This window comes from Giraffa tippelskirchi, chromosome 10 (assembly GCF_054371585.1).
Source record: "Giraffa tippelskirchi isolate mGirTip1 chromosome 10, T2T-mGirTip1v1.2.pri, whole genome shotgun sequence".
In the NCBI taxonomy this organism is placed as follows: domain Eukaryota; kingdom Metazoa; phylum Chordata; class Mammalia; order Artiodactyla; family Giraffidae; genus Giraffa; species Giraffa tippelskirchi.
The window spans coordinates 95,218,870-95,236,027 of record NC_137284.1 but is presented as its reverse complement, the minus strand read 5'-3'; the positions used below and the strand labels follow the sequence as shown (position 1 = coordinate 95,236,027).

Sequence of the window (17,158 nt, the reverse complement as noted above, 5' to 3'; positions counted from 1 at the left end):
GTCCTTCTCTCTTTTGTAATATATCATGTTCCTAGTGGAATATGAATGTCCAAGTAATGGTATATGTAACAGTACAGGCAGATGTGACTGGATTTCCGTCAAAAAAGTAACTATTAAAGAGTCATGGTCTCTTTGTGATTCTTAACTTCTTCAAACCTAGAGTTCCTAATGTTTTATTTTATTTTATTTATTGGCTGCATCACATTGCTTGAAGGATCTTAGTTCCCTGACCAGGGATCAAACCTCGGCCCCCGGCAGTGGAAACGTGGAGTCCTAACCACTGGACCAACAGGGAATTCCCCCTAATGTTTTATAATATAGTGCAGAGTTTGATTTTTGCTTTTAAAAGGCAAAGAAAAAGTTAAATGAAAAGCTAAACAGTATGAAAAAGAGCTAATAAAAGAGGGGCATATCAAACATTGTAATGCAAAGCAGGAATAGATATTAACCAGCCTTTGGAGAAACAGTCTGAGAAGTAGATGTTGCTTCCTTTCCTGAAGCTCGATCACCACGAGCCTGTTCCCTGTTGTCATCCTTTCTTCTGCCCGCCTGGACCTCCACCATCTCCAGCCATGGCAACTGGATTCCTGATCTTCTGCTTGATGAAACAGCTTGGGTGTGGACAAGTAGCACTGACGGATGTGTCATCCACCCCCTTCTCAGCAGTCCAATTCTTCTTGAGTCTCGTACCTGTCCAGCTCTGCAAACAGCCAAGACCTGGCTTGTTCCTCCACCTGCCCTTGGTCCCAGCTTTCTACCCATAAGACCTTGTGCTGGCACAGAGCTCCCCCTCCCTACACAGTTCCTTGGATACCAGTGTGATACATGCATCAACTGAAAGATGCTAATAGACCCTATGTAGATCTTAGTCCTTGTACCATGGAGAGCATTCACTTTTGAGCAGCAAGTCAGGGTCTCCAGTCTATACCATGGGCCAGATTCACAGTCCATGTCCTTGGACCACATCATCAGTCACAGGCCTGTTTAGCAACACGGCCTGGCCAGTTGTAAGCCTGACCACAAAAAGCATTGGTTCAGATGGTTTATGATGTCCCTGCTTTACTTTTCTCTTTCTCTCTCTCTTTTTTTTTTTGTAAATTTAAATTTTACTGAAAACCTAAGATGTGAAAATTCTTTGAAAAATGTAATTGGTATTTCTGTAATTTAAAGCATAAAGATTAATTTTACTTTTGTAATTTAAGTAATTTCAGCAAGCCTTTTTTATCGTTCAGTTCTTTAAGATCTATGTTTATAAATTGACTTCACAAGGTGGAGAAGACATTAGATAATTGATATAACCCAGTGTAACCTGGTTTACTTTTAATGTCTGATAGAATAATTGGAAATAGCTTGTGGAGGCAAAGGAAAGAAATGTGAAGAACTGAGACTTCTCACCCCAGCTAAGCATCTCTCTCCTACTCATGCGATTTTTCTACAAATTGCCACCAGAGGGCTCCCGTACATTATTCAATGTAAAACAAAACAAAAAAACTGGGAAAACAAAGCCTCTGGAGAAATAGTGCCAAGGACCTTTGATAATCAGACTGGATCTGATCACGCAGAAAATGATTGCCTGCTTTAACTGGGAGAAACGGAGTTGGCAGCTTTCTCTGAGGAGTTCACAACCTCCAGAGAGCATCTGTGTCACCATGAGCCTCATCAGTATCTCCTTCCTCGCGTGGTGGCCGGGTGGCTGGTGGCCCATCAGCAGAGCGAAAGGAGGAGGAGTCGGCCTCCTGGCTCCCTCCAGACACACCTCACCTGCAAGCTGGTGGTTGTGAAGGAGGGGCAAGTTCCTAAAATGGTCCCTCTCCTTTCTCCCCATCATGCCATCTTGTCTGCCACAAGTGGTTTGATATTTTGTGGCTGGTTAACACAGTAAGCACAGTTTAAGCACAGACAGCTTTTCTTGTTCCCTTTAGAAAAAGCAGGAGAGGGAAAGAATACTCCCAGAGTATTTATATTAAAGAAGCAAACTGAGGTATAAATGCTGCAAGGGGAAGGCACAGGGTCCATGAGAGCAAGTGATGGAGGAGACTGAGTTGTGCAGGGTAGTCAGGAGGCTTCCCTGAGAAGCTGGGAGCTGGGGGACAGTAGGACCCAGGAGGAGAAGACAGGACAAAGCCGCTGCCCAGGAGAGGCCCTTGAGTCAGGAGCAGATGCCAGGGCCAGAGCATACTGGGCCCTGAGCACCAAAGGATAGGTTTTTGTATTTAGTCAAGGTGCAGTGGAAAGTGGGGAGTAATTAAAAAGGTTAAAGAAAAGGGTTATATGACCAGATCTGTTTGTGAATGAGGTGGAATTATTAGGATTTAGTGTCGAGAATGGGCTGGAAAGGAGCCAGGAAGGTTGACAAGAAGCCACTTGGAAGCTTCGCAGTTGTTTAGACAAGAGATGATAGAGGTTGGATCCAGATCATATCACTGGAGATGGAGAGAAGTGGGTGGATTTTAAAGATATTTAGGAAGGAAGTTAATGGGAGTGATAGATCAGATATGGGAGGATAATGGAAAGGGAGAGATCCAAGATGGTGCTTAGATTCCTGACTTGTCTAACCAGACAATATATTCCTTTTTATTTCTATAGCCATCAACCCTCTCCAGTCTCACTCAATGTGTTCTGGAGACACTGTCTTGCTTCAGCTGTAGCTATTTGGCTATTATCTCAGCGAGTGACTCAACAAACTTTTTTTTAGTCAACAAACTTTGTGCCTGTGTTTGTGCGCTTGAGTAGGAGCAAACTCAGCCTGCACATTGGGCTCACGTGGGGAGCGTTGAAAGTCCTCACGCCTTCCCACTCACCCCATTGTGTCTCTGTTATAACTGTCTGAGACATAGCCTGGCATCAGAATTTTTCAAAGCTCCCCAGATGATTCTAATGTATAGACAAGACTGAAACCGGCCACAAGAAACATGTTTCTACACTCTTGTATGTGCATTTAAAGTATTTAATGAACAGTGTTTTGAATACATTGTGTCATACAGGTTGATCTCAAATTATCTTGTATTTGTCCCAGTAAAAAACAACGATAACATATCTGGGGAAAATGGACTCCACATCATTGGTGGGATTATAAAATGGTACTTTGAAAAACAGTTTGGCCATTTCTTAAAATGTTAAATATAAATTTACCTTATGACCCAGACATTCCACTCCTGGTATGTACTGAAAAAGAAATGGAAAAATATGTCTATGCAAAGACTTGTATACAAATATTCAAAGGAGCATTCATCATAATAGCCAAATAACAACCCAGGTGTCCGGGAACTAATGAATGCTTAAAGACAATGTGGTCTATCCATGCAATTAAACAATGAATCCATATAATTAAATAAAAACTTATCTAGTAGTTTTTTAAAAGTACTAATACCTACTACAACATAGAGGACCAAGGGTAGCATTATGTTGAATTAAAAGGCAAGACACAAAAGACCACATACTGCATGATTCCATTTATTTGAAATGTCCAAAACAGCAAGTCTGTAAAGACAAAGCAGGTTGTCTGGGAATGGGAACAGAGATTGCTATAAATTGGCAGGGGAATTTTTCTAGATTGATGTAAATGTTCTAAATCTGGACCAGTGCTGACAATGGCACAACTTGATAAATTTACTAAAAATCACTGAATTGTATACCTAAGTGAATTTGTGGAATATAAGTTATACCTCAATAAAGCTGTAAGACAAACCATCCCTAAGCTTATGTGTGTCTGAGAGTGATCAGGGCTGTGTATAAATGAGCCTTGTGATGAGTACAGCACCACAGTATAAGTCACTTCCCCTCCCCATCCTCCTGTTTTTTTCAGGAGACCCCACAAGATTAGTAGTTCTCCAAGTAAGGTCCCTGGAACAGCAGCATCAGCACTACTGGAGAACAATGCAAATTCTTGACCCACCCCAGATCTACTAAATCAGTTCTGGGGATGGAGACCAGCATCTGTGTTTTCACAGTACCCTAGGTGATTCTGATGCATCCTAACGTGTGGGCAACACTGGAGTCAACCTCCACTTCAGTCTCTCTTCTACCTGCAGGCATAGAAGGGATTTACCTTCTGAGATGAAAAGAAGCAACTAGGCTCTTTTCATAACAGCAAAAAAGTTGAAATAACTGAAGTGTTCATCATCAGGTAATAGAGAAAAAAGCTCTGTTGTATCAGACCAATATTTATAGTAATGAAATACCACAATAAAGAGGAATAAACTACTGATACAGGTCATTCATTCTGCTGAAAGAATCCAAACAAGTTTCATTTATGTGAAACACTGGAACAAGCAAAACTAATCTACAATGATGGAAAGCACATCAGTGGTTGCAAGGGGCTGAGCTGTGGGGAGGGATTTACTACAAAAGGGCTGAGGAAGCTTTTAGGGGCAATGGAAATGGTCTATATTTTGATTAAGGTGTTGTTTACAGGGGTGTGTTCATTTGTCAGGACTATATACTTAAAATGGGTATACTGTAAAAAAAAAAAAATCAACAAATTTGAGAAATCTCAAATTGAGTTGGAAGAGCGGAAGGGGACGCTGTCACATCCTAAAGACTAACAGGAAAAAGACTCCTTTCCTGGCAAGGACTCAGCCAATGAGAAGCCAAGGGCTCTTTGTTTGCTCCCGCCCTCCCAACCCCCCTGGAGAAGCCTACTTCTTCCCATGCTGTGGGCGGGATTTGCTTGCGGCTCGCCATGGTTGTAAGCCAGGGGTTGCAATTCTTGGATCCGGAAGAAACCCATCTTTGCTGGATAAGTAACTGACAGTCTTTTCATTTTAAGTCCACCATTATATCAATAATGCTGTTTTTTTCTTCTTTTTAAATTATTTTATTTTTCGAAAGTTTTATTGAGCTTTGATACTGCTGTTTTTCAAAGGGAAGAAAGAAAAAAGAATTGGGCCTAAGTGACTTGTCTCTGGGTTCTTTCTCATTCTCTGTTCAGCTGACCCAAGGAGATTAGGGCGCAGGGGTGGAGATGTGGGGAACCTTTGGCCCTGCTCTCGTCTCCATGTGGTAAATGCAAGGGGTTAGGATTCAACCTGACTTCTAGAGGAAGGTCGACTGGAAGCCATCTCTCCCTCACTCCAGCGGGCCGTGAGGGCTACGCCTGTCTTGTCAGGCATCTGAAGATGCATGTCAGCTCTGGTATATGTCCAGAACTCCCAAGCGTTGGGAGGCAGTCCCCCCTAACTTGCGTCTCTGTGTGGCAAGACCACCGGTGTGGCTTTTTTGAAACCCCGGCTTGTTGGTGTCTCCAGCTCAGTGCTTTAACGTGTCCTTTTCTTTCGTATTTTTCTCCCCCAGACTTTTCATGACCTTCCTTTTTCCTTTCTGCTGTCCCTCATGTTTGCTCTCCTGGGCTAAACAGCATCTGTTTCCTAGCTCTCAATTCTCCATCCTGATGAGGTCACATTGACATCTCAGAGCTAACTTGTTTGAAATTTAAATCTTCAGTTGTTTTATATGCTAACTCTTCTATGCCCAGTGCACCCAATCTCAGTAAGTGGCCCCACGTTGGCTTCAATCAAGTCAAAGTCAGCATTTTCTCCTCTCCTACCCAACGGCCGGTTCTCTATATTTTTTCCAAACTTTGTGTTGAATACATGCAGCATCTCTTTATTTCTAGCCTCCCAACCATACTGCCTGTCCCTCTTGCCCTCCTGCAACCCAAAGGCCACAAAATAGAGCAGGGTTGTCAAACCTTTTCTGTAAAGGCCTGGATAGCAAATAATTGAGATTTTTTCAGGCCAGGTGTTCTGCATTACAACTACTCAGCTCTGCAAGGAAATCAGCCACAGGTGTGTCAGATACTTAAAATGGGTGTGGCCAAGTCCCAATAAAACTCTGTTTATAAAAACAGATGTGTTTGTGCTGGCCTCAGCCTATCAGTAGTGATGGTATTGGTTAGAAATACCTGGGCGAGAGTTTGATCCCTTTTGGGGACCACTTGCCTGAAAGTAATTTGAGTGTCTCTTTTTTTAATGTATATTTTTGTTGTGTTGTTGCTTAATCACTCCGCCATGTCTGACTCTTTGCGACTCCATGTACTGTAGCTCACCAGGCTCCTCTGGCCGTGGGATTCTCCAGGCAAGAATACTGGAGTGGGTTGCCACTTCCTCCTCCAGGAGATCTTCCCCACCCAGGGATCAAACCCTTGTCTCTTGTGTCTCCTGCATTGGCAGGCAGATTCTTTATATATATCTATATATATAATTGCATTTATTAATTTATTTTATATTTGGCTATACTGGGTCTTCGTGGCTACGTGCAGGCTGTCTCTAGTTGTGGTGAGTCGGAGCTGCTGCTTGTTGCAGTACGGGGGCTTCTCCTTGTGAAGCTCAGGCTCTCAGGTGTCCAGGCTTCAGTAGTTGTGGTTCGCAGGCTCTGGAAAGCGGGGTCAGTAGTGGTGGACGGGCTTAGTTTCTCCATGGTATGTGGGATCTTCCTGGTCCAAGGATCAAACCTGTGTCCCCTGCACTGGCAGGCAGATTCTTATGCACTGTACCACTAGGGAAGACCCTGAGTGTTTCTTTAAGAAGGTCATTAAGATGCTCCATGAGGCCAGCTGCCTGCAGGCCTAACGTGGATGGAAGATCCAAAGAGTGTTAGATTGCAGAGGCCGCTGTGGCATCTCCTGAGAGTCTCCTGGTCAGAGTCTGTGATGTCTGTCCATCCAAAGAGAACAGGCATAAAGAAGAAAGAGAGAACCTATTTAGAAGAGTTCTGGGGGTGGGGATTGCCAAGAGGAGGCCCTGGTAAGCATTGGAGATTGGAACGCCCTTTCTGGAAGCCCCAGCAGAAACGGGCAGTGGGCCAAGGAAGCCATTCTGCCCGCAGGCGTGTGGTGGTCTCTCTAGGAGTGTGTCCCCCATCTGGATGATCTCTGGTGTTTGGTTTGGGAGCAGAGAAGGCACTTTGTTGGTTGCAACCTTGGCTGCTGCTAGAGAGGGGAGTCCTGCCCCTTTGTGGTCAAGTTGTTAAGGCGCAACTCCCTGGTGACCTGAGGTTGTGCAGCCTATTTGTCAAGTTGATGGAATGGTAGGTACCCTGAGCCCTGTACCAGGCTGAGTATGGAGGGCTTATGAGAGGGTCTCCTGGATTGTTGACAATGGCTTCTGATGAGGCGCAGTTAGTGTAAGCAGAAATGTGGGTGGAAATGATAGGAACTGGGGACTCAGCTAATTCCTTCTATATCTGGGTCTCCTGGGTGGGCTTGCCTCCTGTGAGAAAATTGCCCCTCAGCCCGTGGGCAGACCAAACCACAAGATCATTAGTGACAACCCAAGAGTCTGACCATGTGGCTCTGCAAAAGGTCCCGAGGTATGGCCTCCTTGAGGGCTGGGTGCACGGTCACGAGTTCCATCACCTGGGCTGAGCGGGAGAGCCCCTCCCCTCCTCCAGGGAGGTGCCCGAGGAGACGTGGGTGGAGCCGCGTCTTCCAGCTGCACTGGAATAATGCCACCTGTGAAGAGCACAGACTCCCCATCCATCCCAGACATTTGTTCCCAAGGGGCTCCCCAAGTAGCCACAGTGGGGGAGAGGGGGCACCGTTACCTCCTCAAGTCTCCCAGGCAAGGGGCTGAGCACAGGAGAAGCCACATCTTCCTGTAATCTGGAAAGGCCTTTGACATCAGCTGTGGCCCTATCCTAAAGGTACATTTCCATTTTACCAAAGAGGCGCTGGGAGCAATGCCAGACTTCCACTGGGAGGCATCTCTAACCCAGGACTTTATTGGAACGTGGATTTGGAGTAGTAGGGTGAAGGCTAGTTAGGGCCTCAGTTTCTATGAGAGCCCAAGAGGCTGCCCACAACTGCACTCAAGGTGGGTATTTTGGGGCTGCTACTGTGGGTAGGTGCTTCTCCAGGGAATCTTCCCAACCCAGGGATCAAACCCATGACTCCCACATTTCAGACAGATTCTTTACTGTCTAAGCCACCAGGGAAGCACACTGTGGGTGGGTGCTTAGTCTAAAAGTCTGTAAGAAGCCAGGTTAACTCCTGTTTGGTCCAGGCACTAACAGGAGGCACAGTCAGATATGGCCAGGCTCTTGACTTGGAAAGCAGGGTCAGAGGTCATTAAAGGTAAGATTTGTTGGACTGTCTGCTGAACTGCTTCTGAAGCCCACTGTTGGGCTTCATCCCAACAGAAGGTGACAGAATCATGCATGTGATTGCACATATGGGGCAAAGACTTAGAGATGAGGGGTGTGTTGCCTCCAGAACGTGAAAAGACCTAGTATGTGTTTTGCCTAAGTATGGGGGTGGTGTAATGTGAGTAACTGATGTTTGACTGTTGGGGAGGTTTCTCGGCCCTTAGAGGACCAGGTGATGCCCTGAAACTTGTCAGGTGAGGAGGGCCTTAGGTCTTAGGAAGGGTAATTACCCAGCCACATTGCTGTAACTGGTGTGGGAGGACATACAAGGCTGCCTGCTGCTTCCTCAAAGGGACTGTCAGTCTGAGGTCATCATATGATGCCAAGAACAGCACTTTGAAATTGTATGGTAGTTAAGTCCTGGCAGCAGAGGTTATATATCCTTGCAGGATTGTTCACATATCCCATTGGGAGCCTCAAAATGTATGTGGAACCCCTTCCAAAGTAAAAGCAAGTTAGCCCTGGGATTCCTGTGTAATAAGAACAGAATAGAACATAAGAGCTAGGTCAGTGACCTCGAAGGATCTCCTTGGGCCCATTTATGACCTCACTCAATCCTGTATTAGGAATTGCCTGAGCATTGTGGTTCCAATAGTCAATGGTGAGGTTCCATGTGTCAGTAGTGGCTTAAGTACCAGCCACATGGGTATTAAAAGGGTCTGCTGACTCCCATCTCAAGGGTGTCAGTAACGCAGGGCATAAGCCTTCAGTGCCCTGTTTACAGTGCTGCTGGGAGCTGTTGACCCTCCTGACTGGAGGAAGGGGAGTCCCTGGCATCCATTTGGCATGTCCACCAGTAAGTCAAGAACCTGGGCTTGTTTCAGGTGGCGTGGTGTCATGTCAGGGCATCCATGCCCACGGGAGGGAAACAGGAGCCAGGAGGGGCACCCCCAGAGGAAGCCCTTTGCAGTGAATGGCCAAATCTTGGCACTTGAATACATTTATGCCCCTATAATGGTTTAACCAGCAGAGCCCTGTAAGAGAAGGGCTCCTGTTTTGGGAATTTAGAGGGATTTCCTGGAATGACAGTGACTTGAGCTCTGGTGTCTAATAGGACCAAAAAGGACGCATATTTACTGGCCCAGTGGACTCTCAGAGTGGTATAGGGGCAATTGTCCCGGGAGGTGAGACAAAGCCTGGATAGGTGCCTAGGTTGCTGCCAGCCCTAGAGGTTAGGGAAGAGGCCAGGGGGATAGAGGGCAGCTGGATGGCTAGAGGATGGCTGGCAGGAGGGGGCTGTATCAGGGAGAAGGCCAGTTTCAGGGCCTGGAGTCAGAGGCTGGCTATCCAGAGAGTAAGTGCCCAGGAATCCAACAAGTCATGACTCCCAGGGGAGGTTTGTCCAGGCAAATGATCACCTTCCCACTCGGGAAACCTGGGAAGCCTCATGAGCAAGCTGAATTCCAACCACCCAAGGATTGGAAAGTCTCTGTATGTGTGAGGCTGGTCCTCAGCTAAACTGGGGAATCCTTGACCTTTCAAATGAAAGGTCATAGTCTCCTTTCTCCTTCTCCTAGACAATACGGCTCCCAGAAAATAGGTAACATTAGAATCCCCATTTCTCTGTAATGACCCATAGGAATGCACTCCAAAACTGTTTCTTTAAACTTTTTATTTTTTATCACAGGAGAGACGATGAACAATGTTGTGATAGTTTCAGGTGAACCCTGAAGGGACTCAGCCATACATATACATGTATCCAGTCTCCCCCAAACTCCCCTGCCATCCAGGCTGCCGCATAACATTTAGCAGAGTTCCCTGTACTAAACAGTTAAGTCCTTGTTGGTTATCCATTTTAAATACAGTTGTCTACGTGTCCATCCCAAACTCCCTATCCCTTCCCCCGTCCTGCCTTCTGGCAACCGTAAGTTCATTCTCTACATCTGTGAGTCTGTTTCTGTTTTGCAAGTTCATTTGTATCATTTCCTTTTAGATTCCACATATGAGGGATGTCATAGGATATTTCTCCTTCTCTGTGTGACTGACTTCATTCAGTATGACAATCTCTAGATCCATCCATGTTGCTGCAAATGGTATTATTTCATTCTTTTTGATGGCTGAGTAATATTTCATTGTACATACGTACCACATCTTTATCCATTCCTCTGTCAATTTAGGACATTTAGGCTGCTTCCATGTCTTGGTTATTGTAAACAGTGTTGCGATGAACATTGGGCTGCATGTGTTCTTTGGGATCATGTTTTTCTCCAGATATATGCCCAAGAGTGGAATTTCAGGGTCATATGATAACTCTATTTTTAGTTTTTTGAAGAACCTCCATACTGTTCTCCATAGTGGCTATACCAATTTACATTCTTACCAGCAGTTTAGGAGGATTCCCTTCTCTCCACACCCTCTCTAGCATTTATTGTTTGTGGATTTTTTGATGGTAGCTGTTTTGACTGATGTGAGGTGATATCTCATTGTAGTTTTGATTTGCATTTAACAATTAGCGATGTTGGACATCTTTTCTGGTGCCTCTTGGCCATCTGTATATCTTTTTTGGAGAAATATCTATTTAGGTCTTCTGTTGTTTTTTCGGTTAGGTTGTTTTGATGCTGTTAAGCATCATGAGCTATTCGTAAATTTTGGAGTTTAATCCCTCAACAATCATATCATTTACAAATATTTTCTCCCAATCTGTGGGTTGTCTTTTTTGTTTGTTTATTGTTCCCTTTGCTGTGCAAAAGCTTTTGAGTTTAGGCCCCATTTATTTATTTTTCTTTTAATTTCCATATTCTGGAAAATGAATCAAAAAAGATATTGCTGTGGTTTATGTCAGAGAGTGGTCTGCCTGTGTTTTCCTCTAGGAGTTTTATAGTGTGTGGTCTTACATTTAGGTCTTTATTCCATTTTGAGCTTGTTTTTGTGTATGGTGTTACAGAAAGATCTAATTTCACTTTTTATGTGTAACTGTACGGTTTTCCCAGCACCGTTTGTTGAAGAGACTCTTTCCAACATTGTGTAGTCTTGCTTCCTTTGTCACAGATTAATTGACCATGATGAGTGCATGGGTTTATTTCTTTTTTTAATTTGTTAATTTATTTATCTTTATTTTATTATTTTTTTGGCCATGCTGGGTCTTCGTTGTGCATAGGCTTTTTCTCTAGTTGTGATGACTGGGGACTACTCTCTGCAGTGCCCCGGCTTCTCATTGTGGTGTCTTCTCTTGTTGTAGAGCACGGGCTTCAGTAGTTGCAGCACATGAGCTCAATAAGCCTATGTGGTACTTAGGCTTAACTGCTCCGTGGCATGTAGGATCTTTCCAGATCAGGGGTTGAACCAGTGTCTCCAGAGTTGGTAGGCAGATTCCTTAACAGTGTCTTATAATTATCACAGTACAGGTCTTTTGTCTCCTTTGGTAGATTTATCCTGAGGTATTATATTCTTTTTGGTGTGATGGTAAACAGAATTGTTTCCTGAATTTCTCTTTCTGATCTTTTGCTGTTAATGAATAGAAATACAACAGATTTCTGTGTATTGATTTTGTGACCTGCAGCTTTACCAAATTCATTGATGAGTTCTAATAGTTTTCTTGTATCATCTTTAGGATCTTCTCTGTATAGTATCACATCATCTGCAAACAGCGACAGTTTAACTTCTTTTTTGATTTTTTTTCCCTTTACTTCTTTTTTTTCTCTGATTGCCATAGACTGCCAAAACTATGTTGAATAAAAGTGATGAGAGTGGATATCCTTGTCTTGTCCCTGATAGAGGAAATGCTTTCAGCTTTTCACCATTGAACATGATGTTAGCTGTAGATTTGTCATATATATTTGTCTTTACTGTGTTGAGTCATGTTCCCTCTGTGCCCACTGTCTGGAGAGTTTTTAATCATAAATGGGAGCTGAATTTTGTCAAAAGGTTTTCTGCATCTACTGAGATGATCATATGGTTTTTATTCTTCAGTTTGTTGATGTGGTGTATCACGTTGATAGATTTGCAGATATTGAAAAGTCCTTGCATCTCTGGGATGAATCCCACTTGATCATGGTATATGATCTTTTTAAGATATTGTTGGCTTCAGATTACTAGTATTTTGTTGAAGATTTTTTGTCTATGTTCATCAGTGATATAGGCCTGTAATGTGTGTGTGTATGGTATCTTTGTCTGGTTTTTGATATCAGAGTGATGGTGGCCTCACAGAATGAGTTTGGAAGTTTTCCTTCCTCTACAATTTTTTGGAACAGTTTCAGAAGGATAGGTGTTAACTTTTCTCTAAATGTTTGATAGAATTCACCCGTGAAGCCATCAGGTCCTGGACTTTTGTTTGTTGTGATTTTTTTTTTTTTTTTAAGATTTATTTATTTATGGCTGCACTGGGTCTTCATTGCTGCGCTTGGGTTCTCTCTACTTGTGGCCAGCTGGGCTTCTCTTGTTTCAATGCATGGGCGTCTCATTGCAGCGGTTTGTCTTGTTTTGGAGAACAGGCTCTAGGGCACTCGGGCTTAGTAGTTGAGGTTCCCAGGCTCTAGAGCTCAGGCTCAGTAGTCATGGCGCACTGGCTTTAATGTCCCTCGGCATGTGGGATCTTCCCAGACCAGGGACTGAACCCGTGTCCCCTGCATTGGCAGGCAGATTCTTTACCACTGAGCCACCAGGGAAGTCCTGTTGGGAGTTTTTTAATCACCATTTCAATTTCAGTGCTGTTTCCCCAAAACTATTATGTTAAAGCCCCAACCCCCATGTGAGAATGTGGAGAGAAGGCAGCCATCTACACAGAAGGCAGGAAGCAGCATCTCACCAGGAACTGTGTTGTCTGGTGCCTTGACCTGGAACTTCCAGCCTCCAGAAACTGAGAAAATCAGTTTCTGTCATTTAAGCCACACATTCTAGGGTATTTTGTTATGGCAGCCCAAACAGACTGAGACATAATCCTTTGCAAATTATTTTTTCACATTCGATCCCCCAGAGGCAAACAATCTTTGTGGTGTTTTTCTACTTTATAGATGTTTTCAGCAGTTAATCCTCTTTAGTTAGCTAGAATTTGTTGTGTTAAAATAAGGAAAAAGTATAAAAGAACTAACCTGCCTTTAGTGCCTATGAAATGCCTGTTACTCTAGGAAGCAGTGTCTGTCCCCATTTAATATTCTCATCGGTCCTGTGAGGTGGCACAGCTTTTCTTGCCAGAGATCACACAGCCATAGAAGAGATCTAACACGTAAACTCAAGTGTATCTGATGCCAAAATACTATCCCCATCCCCCTTTAAATTATTTCTCCTTAAACCTAAGCTACATTCAATAAAACCCTAATATTCAAAATGGAGAGAGGGAGAGTTGGCCAAGGACGAAAGTCTCTTCAGTTATGGAAAACTATTGAAAAACATAAGGAAATCTTGCTGTTTGTAAAGGTCAGTAGGCACTCAGTCCAAAGGCTAGGAAAGGGAAAGACATAGTATCTTTCCTAAATGCCTAAGGTTCAGTTCAGTTCAGTTGCTCAGTCATGTTCAACTCTTTGTGACCCCATGGACTGCAGCACGCCAGGCTTCCCTGTCCATCACCAACTCCCGGAGCTTGCTCAAACTCATGTCCATTGAGTTGGTGATGCCATCCAACCATCTCATCCTCTGTCATCCCCTTCTTCTCCTGCCTTCAGTCTTTCCCAGCATCAGGGTATTTTCCAATGAGTCAGTTCTTCACATCAGGTGGCCAAAGTATTGGAGTTTCAGCTTCAACATCAGTCCTTCCAATGAATATTCAGGACTTATTTCCTTTAGGATGGACTGGTTGGATCTCCTTGCAGTCCAAGGGACTCTCAAGAGTCTTCTCCAACACCACGGTTCAAAAGCATCTTTGGCATTCAGCTTTCTTTATAGTTCAACTCCCATATCCATACATGACTACTGGAAAAACCATAGCTTTGACTAATCAGACCTTTGTTGGCAAAGTACTGTCTGTTTTTTAATATGCTGTCTAGGTTGGTCATAACTTTTCTTCCAAGGAGCAAGTGTCTTTTAATTTTATGGCTGCAATCACCATCTGCAGTCATTTTGGAGCCCCCCAAAATAGAGTCTGTCACTGTTTACATTGTTTCTCCATCCATTTGCCATTAAGTGATGGGACTGGATGCCATAATCTTAGTTTGCTGAATGTTGGTTTTAAGCCAACTTTTTCACTCTCCTCTTCCATTTTCATCAAGAGGCTCTTTAGTTCTTCTTCACTTTCTGCCATAAGGGTGGTGTCATCTGTGTATCTGAGGTTATTGATATTTCTCCCGGCAATCTTGATTCCAGCTTGTGCTTCATAAGTTAAATAAGCCAGTGGCAATATACATCCTTGATGTACTCCTTTCCCAGTTTGGAACCAACCTGTTGTTCCATGTCTGGTTCTAACTGTTTCTTCTTAACCTGCATACAGGTTTCTCAGGAGGCAGGTAAGGTGGTCTTGCATTCCCATCTCTTTAAGAATTTTCCAGTTTGTTGGAATCCACACAATCAATGGCTTTGGCATAGTCAATAAAGCAGAAGTAGATGTTTTTCTGAAACTCTCTTGCTTTTTCGATGATCCAACGCATGTTGACAATTTGATCTCTGGTTCCTCTGCCTTTTCTAAATCCAGCTTAAACATCTGGATGTTCACAGTTCATGTACTGTTGAAGCCTGTCGTGGAGAATTTTGAACATGACTTGGCTAGAGTGTGAGATGAGTACAATTGTGCGGTAGTTTGAACATTCTTTGGCATTGCTGCAGGTCTGTCTAACCAGGCTTGGAATGACATTTATATAAGAATAGAGATCCACGTGTTACTCTTTTCTGATGTTAGAACATAGGACAGCCAGTTTTTAAGAACTGTCCAGCTCTGCTAGTTGTGAGGCAGCGAGATGCTCCAAGGCAGAACCAAAGCCTCCTCAACTTTCCCCACATTTATAAGAGCTTCATAAAGTTCTTTAAAAATTGTTGGTACTTATTTGAAGTTGTTAGCTGTGTCATGATTATTATTTTCTACAGAGAAGGCAAGGACACAGAATATGAAGGTCATGCTAACTGCTTACCAGGTCTACTCTGGAGTAAAGTTCATAGGTAGATGATGATTTGGGGGTCTCAGCTCTGCTCAGCCAATCTCAGTCCTACCTCTGTCTTCAGTGAGCAAAATGAGGAAAAAGAAGGGAAACTTGGAGACCTGGATTTGCTGCTCTACCTCTTGTTGTTCCAAAGAACAATGGCTCTGGGACTTCCCTGGCAGTCCAGTGGGGCACAGATTCACCAGGGGAACCAAGATCCCACATGTGGCACAGTATGGCTTTAAAAAAAAAGAATGGATCCTTCCACCAAGCAGTTTTTAAGTCTTTAGGTATCCAGTGTTGAAGGAGAGCCAGAGGAGTGTAAACAATAGCCTGTACTCAAGGCATCTTCAGAGCAATGTAGAGAAACCAAGTGACTGCATGTCCAACAATTAGAGATCTAGGACCAGGCCCTGTGGTGGTATAGCATTACAAAGACCAATGTCACTGGACTGAGGAAGAAAAGTCCCAGGAGAGGACCTTGAAAGATGAGTGGAATTTGGAAAGGATGAGTATGGAAAGAGGCATGGTGGTCAAAATAATGGCTCCCTGAAGAGATCCACGTCCTAATCTCTGAAACTGGTGAATATGTTACATTACATGATAAAAATTATTTTGCAAATGTGATTCATTCAAGAATCTTGAGATGGGGAGATAATTCTGGATTATCTGAGTGGGCCCAATATAATCACGAGGTTCTTATAGAGGGAGGCAGAAGTGTCAGAGTGAGGAGTAGGAGATGTGACATTGGGAACAAGAGATTTGAGTAACAGGGGCTGCAGGAAGCAGGCAGCTTCTAGAAGCTGAGCAAGTCAAGGGAATGGATTCTCCCCACAGAACCTCAGGAAGGAGCTAGACTGGCTGACATCTTGACTTGAGCCCAATGAGACTAATTCTGAATTTCCAACCTCCAGAACTATAAGATAAGAAAGAGTTTTCTTTTTTTTCTTTTAAGCCACTAAGTTTATGGTGATTTTGTTACTGCAGCAACTGGAAACTAACACGAGGGGGTAGGGGGTGGGGTAGAGGGCATTCGATTTTGAAAAGTAGTTGCTGCTGCTGCTAAGTCGCTTCAGTCATGTCCAATTTTGTGCGACCCCATAGACGGCAGCCCACCAGGCTCCTCTGTCCATGGGATTTTCCAGGCAAGAGTACTGGAGTGGGTTGCCATTGCCTTCTCCTCGAAAAAATTAGCAAGGACAACAAACCCAAAAGGCAGTGATTTCTAGGTGATAATAAATCCCCAGCCCCAATACTAGGGTCAGGGGAAAAGAAGGATGCAAAGTGTGATGCCAGGATGTATTCATTTGCTAAGGCTGCCATAAAATGGACCACACACAGGGCAGCTTCAACATCAGGAGTGTATTAACTCACAGTTCTGAGAGGTCAAGATCTAATACCAAGGTGTTGGCAGGGCCATGCTCCCTCCGAAGTCTTTAGAGAAGGATCCACTCCAGGCCCCTCTCTCAACTTCCTTGACTTGTTGGCAACATAATTCCAGTTTTCATGTGGTGTCTTCCTTTATGCGTACTTCTGCATATCCAAATTTTTCCTTTTTTATAAGGATACCAATCATGTTGGATTAGGGGCCCACCCTCTTCCAGCATGACCTCATCTTAATGAACTGCGCAGTTCCCAGATAAGGCCACATTCTGAAGTAAAGGGAGCTAGAACTTCAAAAAATGGATTTGGGAAAAGAGGAAGGGCAAATTCAACTCACAGCACAACAAATAGGAATTGCATCCTGCCAATGCCTCCTGTAACTTCTGCAATACACTATATAGATGAGAGTTGCAAAAGGAACAGAAAGTCAGTGCCTTCAAGGAATTGACATTTGTGCCTTGGCTTGTAGTAGACTGAAATGGCATGAAACTCCTCATGGTCTCAGAATTTTTAGGTTGTCTGAGATGATAAATCCTGTAACAAGACAAGGTGAGAAATCCATGCCAGAAGCTGAGAAAGCAAATCAGATTCAGGAAAGAATTTATGCCCGTGTGGGGATGGCACTTAAACAG

General features: G+C 43.8%; 1 protein-coding gene across 1 annotated transcript in view; it reads left to right on the top strand.

The window, feature by feature from the left end:
• The first annotated feature begins 8,755 nt into the window (after nucleotides 1-8,755).
• Nucleotides 8,756-17,158, top strand: part of LAMB4 (laminin subunit beta 4) — a 133,033-nt gene continuing 124,630 nt past the window's right edge. The window contains 1 exon segment of the mRNA XM_081535994.1: nucleotides 8,756-8,938. The gene's annotated coding sequence lies outside the window, so the exon portion shown is untranslated.